Source organism: Rhinolophus ferrumequinum, chromosome 14 (genome assembly GCF_004115265.2).
Source record: "Rhinolophus ferrumequinum isolate MPI-CBG mRhiFer1 chromosome 14, mRhiFer1_v1.p, whole genome shotgun sequence".
Lineage (NCBI taxonomy): Eukaryota > Metazoa > Chordata > Mammalia > Chiroptera > Rhinolophidae > Rhinolophus > Rhinolophus ferrumequinum.
The window spans coordinates 7,787,904-7,810,948 of NC_046297.1; the positions used below are offsets into that span (position 1 = coordinate 7,787,904).

At 35.9% G+C, this 23,045-nt stretch overlaps 1 protein-coding gene across 1 annotated transcript in view; it reads right to left on the bottom strand.

Moving 5' to 3' along the window:
- The window catches only part of HNF4G (hepatocyte nuclear factor 4 gamma), a 45,643-nt gene extending 43,883 nt beyond the window's left edge, over positions 1-1,760 (bottom strand). Inside the window, exon 1 of the mRNA XM_033126836.1 lies at positions 1,635-1,760. The gene's annotated coding sequence lies outside the window, so the exon portion shown is untranslated. The remainder of the gene's footprint in view (positions 1-1,634) is intronic.
- Positions 1,761-23,045: the final 21,285 nt, after the last annotated feature.

Here is a 23,045-nt window from a genome sequence, read left to right on the forward strand (position 1 = left end):
AATGATGTGAAGAAACAGCCACCCAAGCCAGAAGAAGAGTATAAAAACAGGTACAGAAAAACTTATTTTAAAGACGACTGCCTTCAGTATACAGGGAAAGAATGAAAAGAGGTCATAACAATATACTTGTATGTTGGCAGAAAGCAGTGGACAAGAAAAGCAGCAAACCTTGCCTGGAGAGGCGCATTAAAAAGGGCTTAAAACATAATGGCCTTGTTCTCTAAAACTGCTTGCTGGTCCCGGGCCATCTCTTGGCACCAACTTGCTGGCTTCCTCTGCTTATAAATCCTCAAAATGGATCTAAACCTTTGTCTTCTAACAGGTTCGTATTTCCCATCTCATTGAGAATTACAGTGATCTTAGAATATGTTTCGTGCTCTTCAAATTTCTATAATTAGAAAAAACTACGTACGAGATGCTGTGCTTTCCATGTGCAGTTATTACCTGCCTATTTTCTTTATTCTCAACATGTATCTATTTGTATTACATAAAAGTATAATCATAAATCTAAATCCTTAGCAAAAATTGTATATCAGTAAGGTCATAATCATTACACCTATCTAATATCTGTGCTTGTGCTAAGTCTTAATATTATCACACTTATTATTCCAATATGCTTTGGATAGTTATTATTACTGTTTTATTATTGTTGTTTCTTTTTATACTCAAAAAAACTGTTATTTACAAGAACTAAGTTACTTTCCTCAAGTCATATTGCTCATAAATGGAGGTGATGGGATTGAAAATCCATGCTCTTCAATGATAATCAAATGAGTTTTAGGGAACGGATGAAGCGAGTAGCTTCTTGGGTTTCTAAACTATAAGGGCTGCTACAGACACTCCGGGCATTAATCACAAAGGGAATAGCAGTCCTAAGCCTCTCAGTGTAGCAAGCCTGGGGAAGGGGGAGGACTTATTAAGCACAGAGCTCTTTCTGCTGAATACTTTTATAGGTGTGTGTAGTTTCAGTTGCTAAAAGTCGGCTGTCACAGTCTTCAAAGTGTCTTGTCAACTGAACGCAAAGTGCATTTTTATTCTCTAAATTATAAACATTCAAAATGAAAGTACGGTTCACAAAATTGAAGAAAATCTAAGCAAGGAGAACAATTCAGAAAAGAAAGAAAACGTCTGCGATTTTTTTTCAGAACAATTGAACATCAGTACAAGTGAATTAAACATATACATCTGCTCTGATAAATATTTTTTTGTTGTTGTTAATAGAAACTGGTTCCTCCATCATCAAATAAATGTCCTTCAAAAACTTTTTTAGTTTGAAAATGTGCTAATGGATTGCCCAGTGCTGGGCTCCAAATTGCCAACCTGTCTAATACGCAGTCTGGAACCTATGCATATAAACGTTTATGACATTTCGTAAGCAACAGATCACAAATGAGAATGACAAATGGCATAAGCAGAGTATGCGTGGAACAGATCCTATTTGCAAAATGAAACAGGAAGAAAAGGAGTTCCATAAGGTTATGATCAGTATACACATTGAGACTTTTCTATATATATATATATGAGACCTGAGAAATCACAAGCAAGTCAGACAAGAAGAAAAGAGGTCTTTACAAGGTGTCCGAGCAATAAATAATTTACAAAGCAATTTAGAAACCTCAGCAGTCACCACTTACAAGGCTGTGGTGGGGAACGGAGTCTGTATTTGTGGAGAAGAGGAGAATCAATACAAGGAATAAGCTGTCAGTTTTTTCTATAGTGTCAATATCTCAGACAGGCTGCTTTCACTGGTGCTTCTGTGGAAACAATTTCCAAAAGTATACTATTGAGTGACAAGCAGCATGGATTAAATGATTTACTTTAATCCCTTAACTGCACAAAAGGAATACTAGAGAGCCTGAGGATAAAGCAACCTATAACAATAGTGTGATTTTGGAATGGTTTATACTTAAGAAAACCCTAGTGCCACACAGCAAGTTCCATCCAGAACAACCAGCGAAAATGGGAAGTGGTCACGATAGACTTACATTGTCTGGCTACCACCAGGAGGGTCATTCGCAATATTGAGAGATCTGATTAAATAGATTTATTGGTTAACTTTCCCGTTTGTAAGTCATCAGATAAAATGGTAATTTGATCTTGGAAGAGTCATGAGCAGCCTTAACTCCCTTTTCATTTGGAACTGTGTGATAAAGATCTAGGAAGAATTTTTGAAGTGTGTCTTGTAAAACTCAAATGTAGTTTTCACACTAAATAATTAGGCATAAGAAGTACTTACCTCATTAAATCAGAAGGTTATAAAATTAAATTGACTCTAAGCATAGAGCAACGGGCAGGTTCAGAGACAAGTGGAGCAGAAAACCACTCCATCTCTAGCCATGGAGGAAGGTTTAACAAGTTTGGCTCACATAGCAACTTCACTGCTAGGTGAAGTTGATCTTTTAAATGAGAAGATGGGTTCAATTTATTTCTAGTCCCTTACAGCAATTACAAGTCTATCCTTAGAAACTTCAATCATTGTTCAGACCTTACAGTAAATTGATCATTTGTGAGCTATTGAGGTGTGTGGGGACATGTGGCCTTAAATTGAAAAGCCCCGAACTATTGGGATAAAGAACTAAGATGTACACATACATGTAAGAAAAAGTTTCTTTTTCTAGTTCTGATTCTGTCCACTTACTTGCCATATAACTTTGGACAATTTTCTCCCTCTAAGATTTAGTTTATTCATAATAAACAAAAAATGTTCCCTACTTAAGTTTTCTGTGGGTTCTCAATGAGATTACATGAAAAGTTCTCGGCACAGTGTCTTACATTCATTCATTCATTCATTCATTCACTCACTCACTATTGTCTCCAACAAATATTTACTGAGTTCATTTTGTCCGTCTCTGTGCCAGGCACTGAGCAAATAAGGTTGATAGTTATTGCTCAAATGAAGCTCACAGGACAATAAGGAAGACAGACATTCAAAAGATACCATGAGGTGATGAATTGTAATCATTATAAGTAACATGAAGTAAAATTAGAAAGTTATGAGAACATACAACTGGGGGACATAGCTGGTCTGAAGGGACCCTGAGGAACAGCAAATGCTTTCATGAGAAAGTAACATTTAATCTGGAACCTGAAAGAGGCTTGACCAGGCAAAGAGGTAAACCAAGAGAATTCCAGAGAGGGCTCTGAGATGGGTAAAAGCTTTGTCCATTGGAGTGTTCAGGTTCAAAGTTCAGATACCTGTTTCCATAATTGCAATCATACTCATTATACATTTGCATATCCTGTTCTTTTCACTTACCATTAACTTGTGAGCATTTTTCCATGTTGTAAAAAACCATGATTTGTAATGGCTGCTTAATGCTTATCATCAAGATGCACAAAAATATACTTAACCACTCTCCTACTTAATCATTCGATATGTTTCTAATAATTTCTGTTTTAAGAAACATTGAGATAAAAATTCATATTTACTTGAGATTACTTTCTTGTAATGACATACTGGGTCAAAGGAAGAAATACTGCGTCTTTTCTAAAATTTTATTTCATTAAAAAAGCAAAAATTTACATTCTGAAAAGTAGCTATCCACTTGGCTTCCTTAACTTGAATCTTTCTTAACTTTATTTTTGAATCTTCAATATTATATGTAATAACAGTAATAATAATAATACAGTTGTGATAATCCAATGAGATATTTCATATAAAAGTGTCATTTATATAGAAAATTGTACTAAGAGGTTAGTAATTCATCGACGATGTTAATTATTATTGACCAAGTATATTAACACAGGGATAATAGTTCTAAGAAACAATAACTAATAATACCTATTAATACCTACTAATTAGCCTGTTTAATCCTGGATATTGATATGATCAATTTTTAAAGGAAATATCTGATGTGTACTTAGTTTTAAAAATATCACCTCCTTTCTATTTAAAAACGGTCATTTTCCTTAGTTTTAAAGACAGGAGACCTATCCTTAAACAAGCACACTTTTAGATCAATGCTATTGAATGTCAATGAAAAGTTATACAGACTGTATACGTTTTAGGGAGAAAAAAAGATGAGGAACCTGAGCAATTGAGGTTGTGAGGCCACTTGGCGAGAAGCAGGGGGCAGTGTGACAAAGGCTGAGGAAAGAAAGGCCACAACTGCAGGAGTCTGTGTAGGGAGGAGCCAGACGCTGCCCTGGGCAGAATAGATGGATGGTTCTTTTTTAACAAGAGAACAATTCTGCTTACTTTGTTAATAGGACTGTCAAAAGGAAAAGGAGCTGAGCAGTACAGAGAGCTCTGAACCATCAAAAACTACTTTGTGTTCGAAAGAAAGTGAACCTCTAAACTGACCTATTAAGATAAAATTGGGAAATTTTTTTATCTGATCTATTTGAAATAAATGAATAAATATTTTATATCAACAGTATTTTTAGAAACATAATCAATTTTATATTTTTTAAATAAAATGAAACATGATAAACTGTTGATTTCCTCATAATGGAAAAGACATTTTATCATAAACATATCATTTCAAACTTTATTTTAGGATATCTATGCAAGTTCAGTTCCCATGTCATTAGGTTCAGAAATGTTCAATCGTCACTCCTGAACCTTCAGTCACCACTGAATACTCTGTTATTTAGTCATAAACAGAAGGGATTAGATTAAAACTTTAACTAGAATATGCAAAGTTAATGGGGGATTACTTCAAACAGGAAACCATAATAAAATGATGGTGTAAATCTGTTATAAACACTATTCTGTTATATAGAGAGTGAAAGTATGAGTGCTTCAAATTTTGTTTGAATAGTTTAAAAATCAAACATATTTTAGATGGGAATATGGAAGTGTGATCACTGGCAGAGCAATTTTTAAAAGAATATGAACTTGTCAGTATTCTAGTGTATTTAGTGAATACTAACCATCCTCAGGAATAGTAACTAAAAAAAAAAAACAACAAAAACAAACAAACAAAAAACTCTAATACAAATTATCTCTTTCAAGATTAACACAAGAAGGTTGCACTAAAACCCTCCCAAATTTCCAGATGAGACTTTTGATTTCTTCTAGGCAACTGGCCAACCTGTCTTCCTCTTACATAACTAAAGTAGAACTGTGAATGGGTCCTTAATCTCCTCCTTGTTAGGGAAGACGTTTCTATTATGTTGCAAAGCATCAAGTAGGGGACACTGAGCTTAAGAGCAAAAGATTTTCCCTTTGAAGATGATCCACTTACATGTGAACACCTCCAGGACATTGTCCCATTGCTCTTGACAGCCAAGTTTGCATTGAGTTGGTCAATATCATGGTTGTATTCAAGCTTATATAAAATGGCTGCCTGAACATTTCCGATAAGACCTGCTAAATTTTGCTGAACAAAGCTGCAAGTAGGAAGACTGTTTACATTAGGAAATGAAGACACACGGACATGTGCAGTTCAGAGGTGTATACTAGTGGCCATCACACATTTTGTTCTTGTTCTTCTGGCATTATTTGGTTCTTATTTTTGAAGGTCCCCAAAAGTTAAAAATTCCACACAAAAAATTACATGTTCCAATTTTTACGGACAGAAGTTGGTAATGCCGATTGCGAATTTCCTTGTGGACAGTCTCCAGGCACCCCATCGAGGCTGTGTCCCCTGTAGACGAAAAAAGTGCTCTCCAGGGAATACCCGAGGGTCCCACCATTACCTCTTTTCCATCCTCCTATCTCGCCAGCCCCTGTAAGAATTAGAGATGGCAACTCTTCACGTACCTATAACCATGATAGAATGAAGAACAGGTACATAAGGGCCTCGTAAACAATGCTAACATACTGTTGTTGGAAAGAGAGTTTTTCCCTGGCTTAATAAGTCTATTCACCCACACAGATGGCTATAGAATTGGACCTTGAAAAACAAGTAAAATTGGGACTGGTAAAAATGGGCAGATGGGTATTCCATGAAAAGTCAGGAGTGTAAGGCAGTGGTAATTTTTGTGTCTGATTCTAGCATTTAGGAATCCTAGAATTAGGAAAGAAGAAACGTTGAAGGGGGAAGGAACCCCAGATGTCACTTAGTCCAGAAATAGGGCCTGGTTGGGACCCCCACAAAAGAGGCCTCACCTCTCCCTACCCTAGAGCTTAACAATTGATCAACCCCCTCCCTGAGGTTTGAGCTTAGGAGGTCCCCTGTCCCAGTTTCCTGCTTTAGATAATTACCCAGAAACTTATGCTCCCCATGCTTGCCGATTACAATCTCTATGGCCTGGCATTCTTTCCAGGTTACTGTCATCACTGCTCCTGGGTTGGTGACCACATGGGAGAGCCACATCACCAGAGAGAAGGCTGCATGCAGACCCCTGGAACCATCACGTAGCCACTGGAGGAACGTGCAGATTTTCCCTTAAATATCCCAGGCTGGTCTGAGAATGTGAAGGCAGTTTTTGGAGGTGTGAAGCGGCTACCTTCTCAGACCACTGGTGCTCTGATAATAAACGCTTATTCTGTGACCCAACTCCTGTGTCGGTCTAGTGGCCGAGAGGCGCAGGCAGCATGAGTCCCAGACTTGTTTGGCTTCCGGTTTCAGTCCAGAGTTTTTCAATTCTCTACCTTATGGAAGTAGTTTCTAAACAAATTTCAAGCCTGCCACCAATAGGTAAAATGCTAAGTCAGAACTGTGTGGGAGATTAAAGCACTCCCGATTTATAGGATTTGGCAGAGCACTGTTTGAAAGCCAACGACCTAATTCCATCCTCTGATGAGAAAGTGAGCCTCAGAGAAATGAAGTTACTGATTCAAGGTCGTTACTAGGGTTGGAGACCAAGAATCCTCTACTTATTTGCAGTAATATATAGAACACTACCAATTACTTCATCTGTATTTTCTAGCAAAGTTCAGGAGAAATATGGGAAAATAATTCAGATATCAAATGTCCGTATGAAGAAATTAATCGTGGTGGCTGACTTTTGTTTTATTTTAAAGGTTGTCTTTATCATTCACCCTTGGTTTCACTGACGAAAATTATTTTTTAATGTGAAACTGAAAATCTGAAGACCTTTAGCTGCTTATCAAAGCTCAGTCACGCTGCAGGATTTGACACTTTCGACACGCAATATACGAAGTTCTAACATGACTGCACACATGTACAATCAGAGTGTATCCTGCTCAAAGAAGTGAAGATTATTTTCCCCAAATTTGGATTTAATTTCACTGCACATATTAGATGCTTTTCGGTTAACCCATCAAAGCTTTGTACTATTATTAATTCTTGATAATTTTTTTATTACTTAGTAATCAATAAAAAATGTCCTTATATATCACAAAAGCAAGCAAAATATTACCTATTAGGCAGTTAAGCCTGTATTCATTCAATAAGAATTACATTGTTTTTAAATTGCACAGGATTTTTCCAAACACAAAACTTATCTAAACACTCAAAAACACTCAAAAACAATTCCTAAAACTTAGAAATTTAAAAGAATATTATTCTCATTTTTTTCAACTTATTGTAAAATGTTCCTTTATATCCTTGGTAGTTAAACAACTGTAAAACATTTGTCATATTCCCTCTTGTTATCCAGTCTCTAATAAACAAAATGTTCATTCAACAAATAGTCATACACAGCGTATTTCTTTATACAAAACACATACAGACGCACAAAACAAAAAACATTCAAAACAAGTGACAGCCTCATTCATGACGCAGCCCTGATATTATTTCTAGGCTGGGTGTATCTCTGATTATTTACTTTGCTGTGAGTAAGTGTATAGCTCTCCCCAAGTTCAAATCCTGTCACCATCATTTACTGATTATGTGACATCAGGGAAATGTACCTAAATTCTTTCTGGCCCAATTTCCCTATATTTAAAAATGGAATAATAGCTGTATGATCACTGAGAAGTAAATATGTTAACATATGTGAACTGCTTAGTGTCGTGACTGACACTTGTAAAATACTCAATAAATATGATTTTTATTATTCGTCTGAAACTATAAACAAATGAAGGATTCACATATGTTCTTTTTTTCAAAGGTAGAAGAAAATCCAGACATCCCATATGGATTATAAAACTAAAAAGAATTAATTTTTTTTTCTTTTTTTTACCAATCTTAAAGAATTGCTTACATCATCATAAAGTGTTGCTTTTCTCCCTCCTTGCTTTCTTGGGGAGAGAAAAACTGCTGAATTTCTGACACCTCTTGAAATACTATCTTCAGGTTACTATATCCGGAAGAGGAGACTCAAAGTATCAGAGGCTGCCGAGCTGTCTCCACAGTGGAGACTGCTAACACGCAAACCTCTCCAAAGGACCCAGAACTTGATTCCATGCAATTTGCATTTGAAAATCATGTTAGGAGCAAAATATGCAAGACATAAAAGGGTTGACTTGCACCAAATACAGCCCATTTTTTAGGTGCATGAATCTGCTGATTGTGCAAAAACAACCATTTCCAGCCCTTTAGGTAAAACAATCATTTGCCTTCGTTCCTGAGCAAAGCTAGAAGACAGAATCTAAAAGGCCGATCTATCTTTTTTTAACTGAAATTTAATTTTTTAATTAAAGTACAGTTGACATACAATACTGTATTAGTTTCAGGGGTACAACATAGTGATTCTGCATTTATATACCTTACGATGCGATCCCCACTGTAAGTGTAACAACTATCTCAGGGATGATTTAGAGAGTTACATTTGAAAGAAGGAAAGCACTGTGCTTACTAAGCAGGTTCTAAGTGCCAATTCTGTACCTGGCATTTGGCAAGGCCCTTTTCTCATTTAATCCTAACCAGATCTTCTATGCTGATGTGTGACTCTCCCGGTTTTATAAATGAGAAAACTGAGACTTGGAAAGGTACAGTAATTTGAGCAGAGACACACACTACTGACAAGACCAAGATTCTAACCTGAATTTATCTCACACAAATGCATTCTCAGGCCACTACAGCACAACTGGGGACCCCAGAGTCTAACAAGCCGCGTTCTTTAATTTTTAGTCAGGACTCACAGTACTTGTGCTCTCAAATCAACGTGTAGCTTTTACTTTGCTAGAAATTTTACTGTCTTCACTGTAAGAAAAATACTTGTTAAAAAAAAATCCACTGTACAAGACCTGGATTTTGGAATCCATAGAATGACAAGTTTAAGAACTTTACAAGGCCTGTGGAAGTATTAGTAAAGCTCTCATATCCTTCCGTCCCCAGAATCATCTGAATTTCAATATATATACATATATAAGCTCATGAATCATGATAGCTTGTTTTAATAATTTTTAGAATGGTGCAAAGGGTAATACAAAGAAATGCAATGTCTAGGGGAATAATAAACCCTGGATTTTGGTTTCATTTCACTTGGATGTGGATTCCATTTAGAATATTTACATACTCAGAAAATAGGTGTTTCTCTCCTGCTGGGATATCCATTGCCTTTCTACTCCCTGTACTTGTGTTTCCAAATTTGATCACCTAGAAATGAACCGTTCTTCAACTTCTATACATATAAAGAGAGTTGAAGGATTTGATTCTAAATACACAGGACCCAATAGACAATAGTATTTCTTTCTCCCTAGTGTGATTTTAATAAATATTTTAGCACTAATAGTCCGTGGTTCAAAAAAGTAGCCTAAGAATCCTTTCAACATTTAATGGTAGAGTTCGACCTCAGAAAACTCATGCATGCATCAAGTCAAATGGTTTCTTTTTTTTTTTAATTTTAGAATAATATAAAAAATAAACCAAACTATTTAAGATACTTGAAGCTAAACTGGCAAATGCTTCTATGTCTTCTTATCAACTCCAGTAAAGGTGCCAGCAGTAAAACTGTCTAATTAATTCTAAAGCTAAATACTAAGTTTAATTTTATTTTGCAATAGGTAAGTATGCCAAACGATCAACCACCACATTAAATACAACTTCTATGCTTAGTTTTCAAACTAAATCGATTTATGAATATTAGAAATGCTAATACTTTGGGGTGTGGCACTTAATCCTCACTCCTGATATTTCTTTCTGTGAAATGCAGCTGTCCTCTGGCTTAACACTACCCACTTTACCTAGCCCTAAAGGACCGGAAGGGACTTAACTGGTCGGCACATCTGGGAAGACTAAACTGAGATGCACAGCCCCATTCAGGCCTTCTTTCCTTGGGGAGCAAGCTGCCTACAAGTTCCCACTAAAGGTTTCACAGGAAAGAATCCCCACTTTCTGAATTCTCAATACAATATGACATGAATAAATTACAGTATATACAAAAACAAAACAAAAGCAAATTTTCAGAATTGTGCTTCATTACGTTATGGCCTCACAAATGCTAAAACATATAACCATGTTAATTTTGCCAATTAAGTTCAGCTTAACAAGTGTAAAGAAGCAACATAAGCCTGATATGGAAGTTGCTAGTAAGACGTATGCTGAAACTCGGAAGTTCAACAGTTTGCATTAGAAACTGAAAGTAAATTAGAAAGTCACATACTAATTGCCAGTTATATAGACTTAACATATATATTTAGTTCTTTCTCTGTAATAAAAATTGTAGTGTTATGGTTTATTGTAAATGAAAAATAAGACTGGGAACTGGGCATTTTCTTCTCGGCACTTTAATATAAAAACAATAAATGAATAAATGTTAAAAAAAAAAAAAAAACCTCACTGATGCTGTAGGTTTCCAGTGCTTATCAATATAACTGATCCATGAGCCATTAGTGGGTCATAAAATAAGAAAGATCAATAAAATAATCATAACCTCACATGTTTATTTAGTTCTGAGACTTAAATGATGGACCTTTGTACCTCACTATGGCCTAGAGACAGTTGCATTACACACACACACACACACACACACAGGTTTATCTCATACTCTCTTTCTCTTACTCACATACACACATGTTCATGGGAACATCTACAATCCCGTCATAGCTTTCCTTTAATAAACAACAAAGGCAATGACCTTTTAATTTAAATTATAATTATGTATAATTCTTGACCTCTGAATGGCAGATAAACCCAAACCAAAAGGAAAACGCTCAACTTATGGGAACATAGTTCAGCCTTTTTAAATTATATTTCTAGCTTCTGAACTTGTTTCATCATTATCGAGTTCATTTTAAGCAGTTTTAAGGACATTTGGATTTTGGACAAATCCAAAATTCCCAGAAAATATTCATCTTCTTTCTGTCTAACTTACACATGGCGAATGCTCCAAGTTATATAATTACTCAGGTGACATTAGTGTACTAGACGAATTTACCCTTCCAAGGTAATCTGTTTAGAATTTTGGTGTCATCTTTAGATTCATTTCTAACCTATGTCTAGGGGCCTTCTCTTTTGAATCTCCCTAGTTGACCACAAAGATTCATACCTCCTCCCTATCTTATCAAAAGCTTTTTCCTAACTCAATTGTCCTAAAATTGTTTCCTATTTGGGCTCCATTTCATTACCCACTCACTTTGTTTTTTAACCTCATTCTGACCCAGTCTTGGCAAGAAACTTTTTCGCTACCAGTTGTCACCAGTGAAGGCCACGACTTCGTTCCCCTGTGCTGCGTCTTTCGCACGGTCCTCTATCTGGGCTCCCAGTTCCAATCCTATATATCCATTCCTGACAGATTGATCTTTCTGAAGTGTAGTTTGGTTAAATCCTTTCACTGTGAAGGGTGGAGACAGCAGAGGGACAAGAAGGTTCCCCAGTGATCCTTCAAGAGCTGAAGAACTAAATGGAATCCTCTTCCTTTGGAAACACTATCTTGATTTCTCCATTCTTTTTACCTTCATTTAACAAAGCTGTTAAAGTCACTCTTCCACAAAGCATTCACATACATGCCTCAAACTTTAGTATTCCCTTTGTCTAAAAACCATTACTTGCAGTGAGACATACGTAGTTTTAAATTGTGACGAAGTATACACATAAGGCTAATTATACATGTTTTATCACATATATATCTAAACAATCACATATAAATCTAAACAATTTTCATGTGTTAAAGAGAAAAGCCATAGGCCCAGAATGGTGTCACTTGTGCACAGAGTCCTAGATTTAATACCTAATATAATTGCAGTTTCGTCCTGTCCCAAAAACATAACCTGAATCAACCAGTCTGGAATTTTGCACCAATAAAGTAATCTGTTACATGGGTCCTTTCCATCCCCCATAGAAAAACAAAGGCAATCTGCATGATAAAAACCCTCCCAGGTCTCCTGCAAAAAAGACTTCTCAGCCCCAAAATAATCCTTTCTTTTTTTGTTGTTAATAGCTAGCTCCCTTCTTCCCATAAACACCTTCCATTCTACACATCCCCTAGAAGAGCCTTCCTGATTGTTAGATGGGCTTGACAAAGCCAGTTAGATCTTCAAATTTACTCAGTTGAAATTTGTTCATTAACATATGACATAATGACAGTTTGTAACTTTTTATATGTCAATCATGATCCACTAAACTTATGTCACCACCCCATAATGAAGACAAACCTACCCTTGAAACATCTGATCTAGATTATCTAAATCCTTGCTCTTTTTATAAATTTGATTCAATTATATACTTAAGTCATTCATTGATTCATCCATTCATTCATTCATTCATTCATTCATATTATTCAAACAGATGAGTAATAATCCCACTGGAAGCTAGGTATTTTCATATGTACTGGTGATACAATGACAACGAGCAAACAAGTCCCTGTCCTCATGGAATTTACAGTGTCCATCCCCAAATGACAAAGATCATCCCTGCTTCTCTCCTTGTGAAGTATTTACCTATCCTAGCCATTTCAGAGCTCTATCATGCTACCTTACACTTTCTCATCTTTTATATTTCAATTCTATCTCCACCAATAGACTGTAATATCCTTCAAGAGAGGATATTTGCACTCTGTACTTTCACTTAGTAAAGGGAACAAGAGGTAAAGTCAAAAACAAACAAACGAATGAACAAACAAACAAAGTGAGTTCCAGCCTTAGCTCACCACTTACCAGCTTTGCAAGTTTAGGCCAGTCACTGAACTTCTCTCAAATTCAGTTCCCTCATCTGTAAAACGAGAGGGATGGGCTACATCAGTGGTTTTCAAATTCTATGGCACAAAGTTTCCATGATTCAGTGGAGAAACTAAAGCATGACAGTAAGTGGTCTTCACTCAAAAGAGGGGGGCAGGAGTTTGGATCCCCATCTCCTGCCTCAATTGGAGATTACAATTTTGTTTGAAAAAATAAGAGTCTTGATGCTAAAATTTTTTAATTATTAAATCTCAATATTTTGCAATCACATGCTTCATCTTCTCTGCTATACAAGATTGAGGTGGAGGAAGAAGAAAAAGGGAGGAAGAAAAGAGGCAGGAAAGAGGGATAGCAGGACGGAGGATGCAGGAAGGACAAACATACTTTATTAATAGAGTATACACTACTATGTTTCAGGAACTGCGTTAGGCTCAGTATATGCGTTACCTTATTGTTTTCTATTCAACCACTCACAATACAGGGATTATTAGGCCATTACACATGAGGAAAATGAAGTTCAGAAAAGCTAGACAACTTGATCAAGTGCCCAACTGAGAAACGGTGAGGCCCAAATCTGTTCGCTTTCCCTTATTCCAAGCTTCCCTGAAAAGAATCTAACATGAATATTACATTTGTTTTGCTTGGTTTTGTTCTCATTTTCCCCATATTTGACCTGACTTAATCCTCACAACTTAAGAAGTATATTTCAGAATTATTCTTAATTTGCCAATTAGGAAACGAAGGTTCAGAGAAATGAAAGTGATCTGCTCAATGTCAAAGTAATTCAATGTGGCAAAGATTGAATTAAATACCTAAATTCATATTCTGTGCTCTTTCCATGCACCTAATTGCCTTCTTGCAGAGAAAGAGGGAGAAATCGGGAAACAATAAGAGGGAAGGAGGCAGAAAAGATGGGACAGGTGGAGAATTATAACAATCCTACTGCTTACTTAAGAGGGCTAGTGAGTCCAATGATATCATTTAATGGAAAGCACCTTGAAAAATCTGATATACTCTATCACTATAAGTTGTTATTATTAGCTATTCAAACAGTGTGCACAGGAGATGACATTTTATATTTTTGTAAAATTCCAAGTGGTAATTGCAAATATAAAGGCGCTATAGAACAAATTAATTGCTTAATCATACTACAGAAACTCATATAAAAGAAGGACAATCTGACACTCTTGAGATTATAATACAAGAGTCGGTTACATATGCCTGCTTTCTGTTCGTGATATATAGGCCCTACTGTCAGTGAAATAATTCAAATTTTCAATTTTTCTTGGATTTCATCACAAACTCTATCAAAAGCATGAAAGTCAATATTTCAATATCCTTGCACCATGTGGAAGTAATAGCATGTTCTACTACCTGAACTCTTCAAGCATTTTTTATTTTGATTGTCTTCCCGTTACACTGAAAGACTGTCAGGACTTTATCAGGAAGATCATCCAAACAAACTAGAACATTATTAAGGTTCCAGCAGCGCAGTAACTCACCGAATGTATGAGTGATTAAAAGCCATGCAATTGTGACAAGGACCATAAGGAGATCAGACAAGGGAGTTACACGTCTTTAAAAGTAGAAATTTGAAAAAAAAGACTAGACTGGAGCATTATTTCATCGATACTGAAAGCCGTATGTGACTAGATTCCTTATGGCAAATAATTCCCAAAGGACGAGACAGCGGGAAATAGGATTAAGAGAGAATTACAGTATCATTGTTGCCCTGCCACGTGCCAGCATTCCAAAAATTGATATTTAACATAACAAAACGCCCTAACACTAGTAAAATACTCCCACGTTTGGAATGTATCATTGACTATCGGTACACGTTTTTGGTTCATTGAATTATTTGGACTTAGAAATGTATTCCCATTTCATTTAACATTCACAAAACTATTAATTAAATCTTACCTATTTGCCAGACATTACACTGTTCAGTGGAAATAGGGTATAAAGTGAGAACAGATGCTCCTTGAAGGAATGAACAATGTAGGGTAAGACAGAAACAGCTAAATTCATTTTTTACAAAGGAATGGAATTGAAAAACTGCCCACACCTTATCGTTCAATGAAGTAAACTGACGTTTAGAAACCACAGTACCAAAATGTTCACTGCATTCTCTTAAGCTGAGAAGAACAGTGATTACCACCGACTTTATTTTCTTCTTTACACTATATATGGCATTTGTTTTTTATAAATGCTTTTTAAATAATTGTAGAAACAAAGGTAAAGAATCCAAGAATGAAACTCTTTAATGTTCGTTTGGGGAGAATTCTTTGAGAACCCCAGAAGACCACTGAGTATGTCTGAGTATGTAAGTCAGGCAAAGCCTGAGAGCACAGATGAGAAGTGAGATGGCTCTGGAAGGTGACATCTGAGCTGGCTCTGGAAGGTTACTGAGTGGAGAAGACGGTGGATGACGGCCAAAGTAGTGAGAGAATCATCTAGAAGAACAAAACGCTTTGAAATCAGCATTCCACGGTTGGAGTAGTGCATGGGGGCAAGGGGGTGAAAGCTGGATGATCCCCAGTAGAGAAAACACTGAGACCAACCTGTAAAGGGCTTTAGATGCCATCCTCTAGACATCTGGATTTCCTCATGTAGTCCCTGGGGACCCAGGGCCCTAGCAGTGGAGGCCTGCAAACACGGGACACTATCAGATTTGTTTTTTGAAAGACATTACTGGCTCCAAATGTCTGTGAGGTAAAACTCTTGCTTAAACATGAAAACTTCTAATGGAATAAAAATAGTACGAGGGGATTTGAAAGGCACTTTGAGTTGGAACTGACGGTAGCTGTTCACCTATTGGATATAGGGATAAAAAAGAAGAAAAACCTGAGGATAACCCAGAGTGATCTGACGATGGGACATTACAGGGCAGCAAGATAGAGGTAAATCAAGAAATAATGAAATGTCTGGTACACATGGAGAAGATGGTGCTGGAAGAATATTCATTTAATATTTTGAAACACAGATATTATATATACGTGACTGAGGCCTTTTCGGCTCTGATTTGCACCACTGTGACAGTAAAATAACTAATTATATGACATTGATGAGTAAATGAGTAACTTTTTAAATCTTATAAGCGAAACTTTAAAAAAAAATCACTCGAGGGAGTTTCTGATAATGGCAAAGCAAACACACAAAAATTCATGTACATCAAGACTACTCAGACATATATTCATATACTTTCCTTCTGATATAAATTGGATTATTGTCCCAGTTAGTCAGTGTCTTGTTTTAGGATTATGCATCCACACCCTGTGCTATGTAATTGTACCATGCCTCCCACTGTGGGTGGAATACAGTTCCCTACCCCACCGATGTTGTGTTTGGCCATGAAATTGCTTTGACTAGTAGAATGTTAGTGGACATGATGTAATGGAAACTTTAATTGTTTGTATGGCTTGGCTTACTGTCTCATGAACCTATGATCTACCACAAAAAGAAGAGGGCACACTAACTACTGCTCCTTCATCCTGGACCTCAGACCTAAAACCCAATCAGAAACCTGTATTGTGTTCCTAATACAGCAGAGCCTGGCCTAGATCAACCATATGGAAGTATAAAAATATATGAAACATCAGTAAGCCAACTGTGTTGTTTTTGTTGTTGTTGTTGTTATGTACCATTACCACAGCAATAGCTGACTAATACAGCTTTTCCTTTACCTCCAAGTAAAGAATACAGAGGTTTTTGTGTCCTTAACACTATGGTTTTCTATAAAATTATAATCTACTCATTTAATTATATATATATATATATATACATATACTATACACACACACACACACACACACACACACACACACACACACACACAGCACCACCCAGTAAGCCCCAAAGTTGGATATCAATAGAGGGATATATTATATTCATGAATTACATGATTCCATAAATCAAGGTTTTTTTACACTTGGCAAATTAATCAATAAAGTTATAGCATTTCCAATGAAAACCCAAGCATCATTTTTAGTAAATATTAACAAGTTCATTCTAAATGTCTATATGATGTTCAAAAGAGTAAGAATAGCCAAGACAATCTTAAAGACAATATTTTATTTGCTTTTATGCATGTATGGTGTATTTCATAGTTTTTTAAAAAATTAAAATAAGTAAAAATAAATAATTATAGAACTAGAAAGAGATTTAGAGATTAAATATATAATAACCAAAACATAAACTGCACCAAAAGCCTACAAAGCAAGCAATGAAAAGATTTCTCATGTAGAGCAAAAGTAGAACATTATTAAAAATATGAAATAAAAGACAAGAGACAAAAAAAACTAATCCAGGAGGTACAACTAATCAAAATCAGAATGAGAAAATAAAAACAAACAAAACAAAAAAATGGGAAAGAAGATATCATTAAAGAAAAAACTAGAAAATTTCCCCAAACTAAAGCAGGATATAACTTACATAATTGAACAGGCCCTTGGGGAATCCCAAGACAATGAGTGAAAAGTAGCCCACACACACATCCTTTTGCAATTTTGGGATACTATGCATTGTGAGATTTTCAAAAATATATAGAGCTCCCAATGGAAGCTACTGGGGGTGGAGGGGTAGAATCTGAGATACCATAAGACTGAGGGGGAATAAATGAGGGTAAGCTAACAGCTAAGTGAGAAGCAAAAAGAAACACAATTGGAAATTTCAGAATAAAATCAAACCTGTACAAAAATGCCAAGGCCCAGATATAAAATAAAGCCAATGTAAATCTGAAATCATTTCAAGCAATTAAGTAGAAAAACAAACAAAAACAAAGAGAATTCATTAGAACATGGTTAACGTCCCCCATATCCCAAGCATGTCAAAGATTTTGTAGGGTAGACCTATGTTCAAGAATATAGCACACTACATGGCTCAGCATTAGACAATATTGGTGGAGTGCCGATATTGTTTGCACATTTCCAACTTTCAGAAAGTTAATAAATTAAAAAAGGGAAGACTTGGTGGTGGTTACAGAAAGAATGTAAATATAAGCAAGCTTGATAATGCAAAAGTAAAAGTTTAGCAGACCAAAAGCCACAGAAGGAAGAAAATGAGGAAATGAGTACGAGTATTAATTACTTGCCTTAGAAAGTGAAAAGTAAAGACTTTCGAAAAAGAGACATTAACTTTTAACTACATTATTTTTAGTTATGAAACTAATCAATAGACAAACAAAACTAAAAACATCAATGTCAAAAAATTGAGAAGAGGGACAGGGAACGATGGGATAAGTTAAGTGGAACAGACCCTCAACTTTCACAGCAGGCGTCAGTGATATTGTTATAACGTTGATAAGGATGTGACCAAGAATTACAGAGCAGCATCCCATAGGAAATGAATTAAAAACCAACAATTAGGAGTTGCCCCTCCCCCCATGAGAGTGAGGAATTGATGAGGCAGAGATGGTACTTTTTATTATAAATATCCTGTAACATGAGATTGTGAATTATTTGAAAAAATGATTTTTAAAAGACTGACACAGGATCCACTTTGCATAAAACTATTTGTACACTTGTAAGAACAATAAACAATAAAGAAAACTGCATCTTAAAAAAATCTAAGTACTTGACATGGAATGAGAAAGAGCCATCATCAGGCTAATGAATTAATTCAAACGCTCAAATTTAACACTGTAGGAAAAAACAAGCAAAGTAGGTATTAAATAGCAGAGGGGAAAAAAGAAAGAGACTATTGAGCAGCAGGATATCATTTGTGAAATAAAAATAAGGTCTATGGAATGTTTAATATATTTAGAAAATAAACAGGTTTTGCAAGTTTATTATCAGAAGTGTTTGTGACATTTGAGTGCAACATGTACTATTTTATCTGCCCTGCTAGTTTCTAAAAAATGAGGGAGAAGGAAAAAGCATTTGTTGAATACCTAACAGACGTGTTTAAATACATTTCCATTTGTTCTAAATTAAATTTGGTATAATTTACCACCATATCAACACTAAATAAATGGCACTAAGAGATGTGTCTGAGGTTAGTAAATGATGGAGTAGAATTTTCTGGTTTCAAAGCCACTTCTATTATATTTTACTATTATAATCATTTTAGTGATTATTAATCTTTTATATAATTTTGTCTACTAAATTATAGTATCAAAATATCAATTTAAAAATACACAACTGCACTATGTTTACCTATACCTTCTTCAGCATTAGTGGTAGGAAGGAAGTATAATGACCTTTCAAAGAGTATAATGACCTTCCCTAAGCCTTGGAAGCTGTGAATATGCTACCTTTAATGGCAACAGTGACTACAGATATGAATTTAAGGGTCTTACAATTAGGAGATTATCCTGGAGAATCTGGGTGGGCCCAGTGTAATCAAAAGGAGCCTTAAAAGGTGGAACAGGAAGTCAGGAGAGTCAGAAAAGGAGACATCATGACAAAAACGGAGGTCAGAGTGATGGGATTGTTGGCTTTGAAGATGAAAGATGGAAGAAGGGGCCATGAACCAAAAAATGGAGGAAGACTCTAGAAGCTGGAAAAGGCAAGGAAAAGGGTCTCCAGAGGAACGCAGCTCTGCTGACACTTTGAATTTAGCCCAGTGAGACCGTTTTGGGTCTTCTGACCACCAGAGCTATAAAATAACAAGTCTGTGTTATTTCAAGCCACTCAGTTTGTGCTTATTTGTTACAGCAGAAACAGGACTCTAATACAGAAATCGGCTTCAGAATCAGAAAGATCTGGGCTTAAGTTTTGTCTCTGCTATGTGATTTGGGAAAAGGTTCCTTATCTCCATGAGCCTGTGGTTTCTTTACCTGCAAACATGAAATTATAAAAACATCTAGTCAAGAAAGTATGGTGATCATTAGCCTACAGTTAGAGTTCATTAAAGGGTGGATATTATGATTAAGTACTAACTGTAGAAGGAAAATGAAATAAAACTTGAAAGAAAAAATGTTTAAGATTGTGTGTCGCTTCTAAACCCCCAATGTTCACTAGCCAGTGATGCTTCATAACATTCTGGCTACAAGTTGAAATATGAAGGAGGAAAACAGGTCCAATATTGAAACCACTTCATGATTTGAGCTCATTCACTCCACTCCTTTAATATCTCTCCTCTTTGGGGAAGAGGCAATATCCTTGACTGGCTATAAATTTATGAGAGTAGTTGCTTTTATGGCTCTGAATGTAATAGAACGTAAGTAAATACTGATAAGTTTTCTATTCTTCTGAGATGTTTCCACCCACACAATATTGTCCTATCATTGGAAATCCCCACAGTTTTGATAAGAACTAAGGCAAGAACTCTTTCATATATAACACTTGTCAATTAGAATCAGAACAGCATTCATCATTTTACTTGAAAAGGCTGGTTTTTTTGTTTGTTTGTTTGTTTTTTGCTTTTTAAAAAAACCCACTGGAAGTCTATATAATGGAATTTTATCTTTATTGTCTTTTGAGTACCTTCAGCTTGTTTGAGAGGTTAATGATGGCTTTCAAGCTTACTTTTTTCAAACAGCCTTTCACATGGTTTGCATTCACAGATTAAGAGGTAAACTCGTTTTAAGGAAATGAGTATTTTCTGTCACCACAGCCTCCCCACAGAAGTAGACCATATTAGAAAACCAGGTCCATCTTTCAGTATAGAGACAGGTAGAGTCTCGATTAACTAGGCCTGCAGGGAGTGAGATTACCTCTTTCAAACCACTTAGTAACTGGTCATTTTCAGGAATTCTTCATGTACACAATGTATTTAAAGGGATTTTTAACCCCTCAGATGCAATGTACTGATTTAAGCTTTCTGTGTACAGGGTCACAGCATGGCATGAGTTAGTGTCTAAGAGGCCTCAGAATTAGGCGAATTCTCACTGAAAACCATGCTCATTGTAGAGAGTATGAAATGTGACTACGGAACAATGCTTTACTACCTAACTCTCTCTATCCACGGAGTAGGGTTTTTCATTGGTACGTGCATCACTTTAAGACATGACCTATGTTATTTGAAGACGATGCTTTAGGGAAACATTACTGATATCGAGGAAAAGGAGATCTTATAGCTCTTACATGGTTATTTTGCTTTGGCTGAGTAAACTTTTGCTGTGGGTGTTTCTTATCCAGCAGGTGAGGATGAATTTCAAACATCACCTAACAGAAAATCCCTATACCTTGTATGAAGCTAGGTGTTCACTAAATATGCAGAATTTCATATACATATATGACTACTGACATACAGTATGTACACCCGCATGTATAGATGAGTCCAAAGTCCAGAAATGGATAGTTTTCTAGATTGCTAGCATTCTGAACACAAGGGCATGTCCATGCTGACATCATACCATCAGTGTCTGGATCAGTCCAATAGATGGGAAGTGTTATGGACTAAATGTGTGTGTTCCCCTCCAAATCTTAACCCCAATGTGATGGTATTTGGAGGTGAGGCCATTAGGAGGTGAATTAGATCACGAGGGTGGAGCCCTCATGAATGGGATGAGTGCCCTTATAAGAAGAGGCCACAGAACGACTTCCTTCTCTTTCTGCCTTGTGAGAATAAACAAGAGGTCAGCTGTCTGCAACCAAGAAAAGGACTCACAAAAACTTGACCACGCTAGTGCCATGAACCTGGACTTCCAGCCTCCAGAACTGTGAGAAGTAAGTTGTCATGGAAGCCACCCAGTCTATGGTGATTTGCCAGAGCAGCCCGAATGACTAAGACAGAGGTATGAATAAACATGTACATGATTAAATGCATAAAGAACAAACATTTCCTGAATGAACATATATATGAATTAGTTACTTGATTTTACGCAAGGACATAGCAGAGTTTACTTCTCTTTGCTAATATGAAGCCAAAATACACAGTTCATCTATAAACACAACTACACAAGCAACATTATGAAGTCAGGACTAGAATAAATATTTTATTATCTAGAATCTCATCACCCCACAAATCAACTACTTTTTTTATACTCCTATTATAGAGTTTGTTTAGCACAGAGAAATCAGAATATTTTTCTACATAATGAGAAAAATTCAGGCAAAAGTTTAAATTCTGCACATAAATTAGGCTTTTTATTCTTGACAGACCACAATGATCTCTCCTGCCTAAGAACTCGTGACACTTTATGAATTTCATACTAACGAGGGATGCAGCCATATACTGATATAATACACATTTCGTATTACGACTTGGCCTGCATTCTTTTCAATTTTATACATATCATTTACCTACCTATTATGAAGTTCCTTCCTGTTAAGGAATATGAATTAAGTCTCTTTATGTAATCCCACCCTGCCTAGAAGGCTGAAAAAGATAGATAAATGGATGCGTAGACAGATATATGATAGATGATTGATAGACAATTTTTGAATATCAAATGAATATAGTAGTTATAAGTGAATAAAAAAATGAGAAAATAATAAATGTATAATATTTTATATTGTTGTATTTTGAAATATAGAGCTTGTTCAAAACCTTTACTTCCTGAGATAAAAACTATAGTTTTCCCTTAAAAATATACATTTCAAGATAATCATCATTTTTTTTCATTAATCTATCCATTAAATAGTAGTTAAAAATACCAGGAGGTCATTAGAAGAATGAAATAGAGCAAGAAGGATGATCATTAGTCTCTTTAGCTTTTGCGTTTCATTTCAAAACATACGTTAGATAAACATTGTTCTTAACTATGACTCAGTTAAAATGCTGAGGTAACTGAACTCTGCCCCTGAATGCCAGCCAGTAAGTGGAGATTATTGCTTCTTCCCAGGAGGGTGTAAATTCAATAAAATAACTGTACCATATGTACCAGACATTTAGAAAACAAAGACATGAAGACACAATTCCTGCCTTCAGGAAGCTTACAGGATAGCGGGTGTTTGTGTGTGTGTGTGTGTGTAATATTTTTTGAATTGTCAAAGTCACAACAGTTTTTCTTGTTGCTGTTGTTTTTTATTTGTTTGTTTTTCAGTAGAAATTCTGACTAATTGATCCCTGCTTCCTTTGGGAAAATGAAGCGTTTGAAAATCAGTCTGCGTCTCTGTTTTCAGGGTTTCCCTCATTTTGACATCTATTCCTGCTTAATAAATAGATAAATGTTAGCCCATTAAATATAAATAGAGTGGTCTTTTTTCTCCGGATTATTTTCTTCCTTCCTCATCTCCTTAGTTGGGTG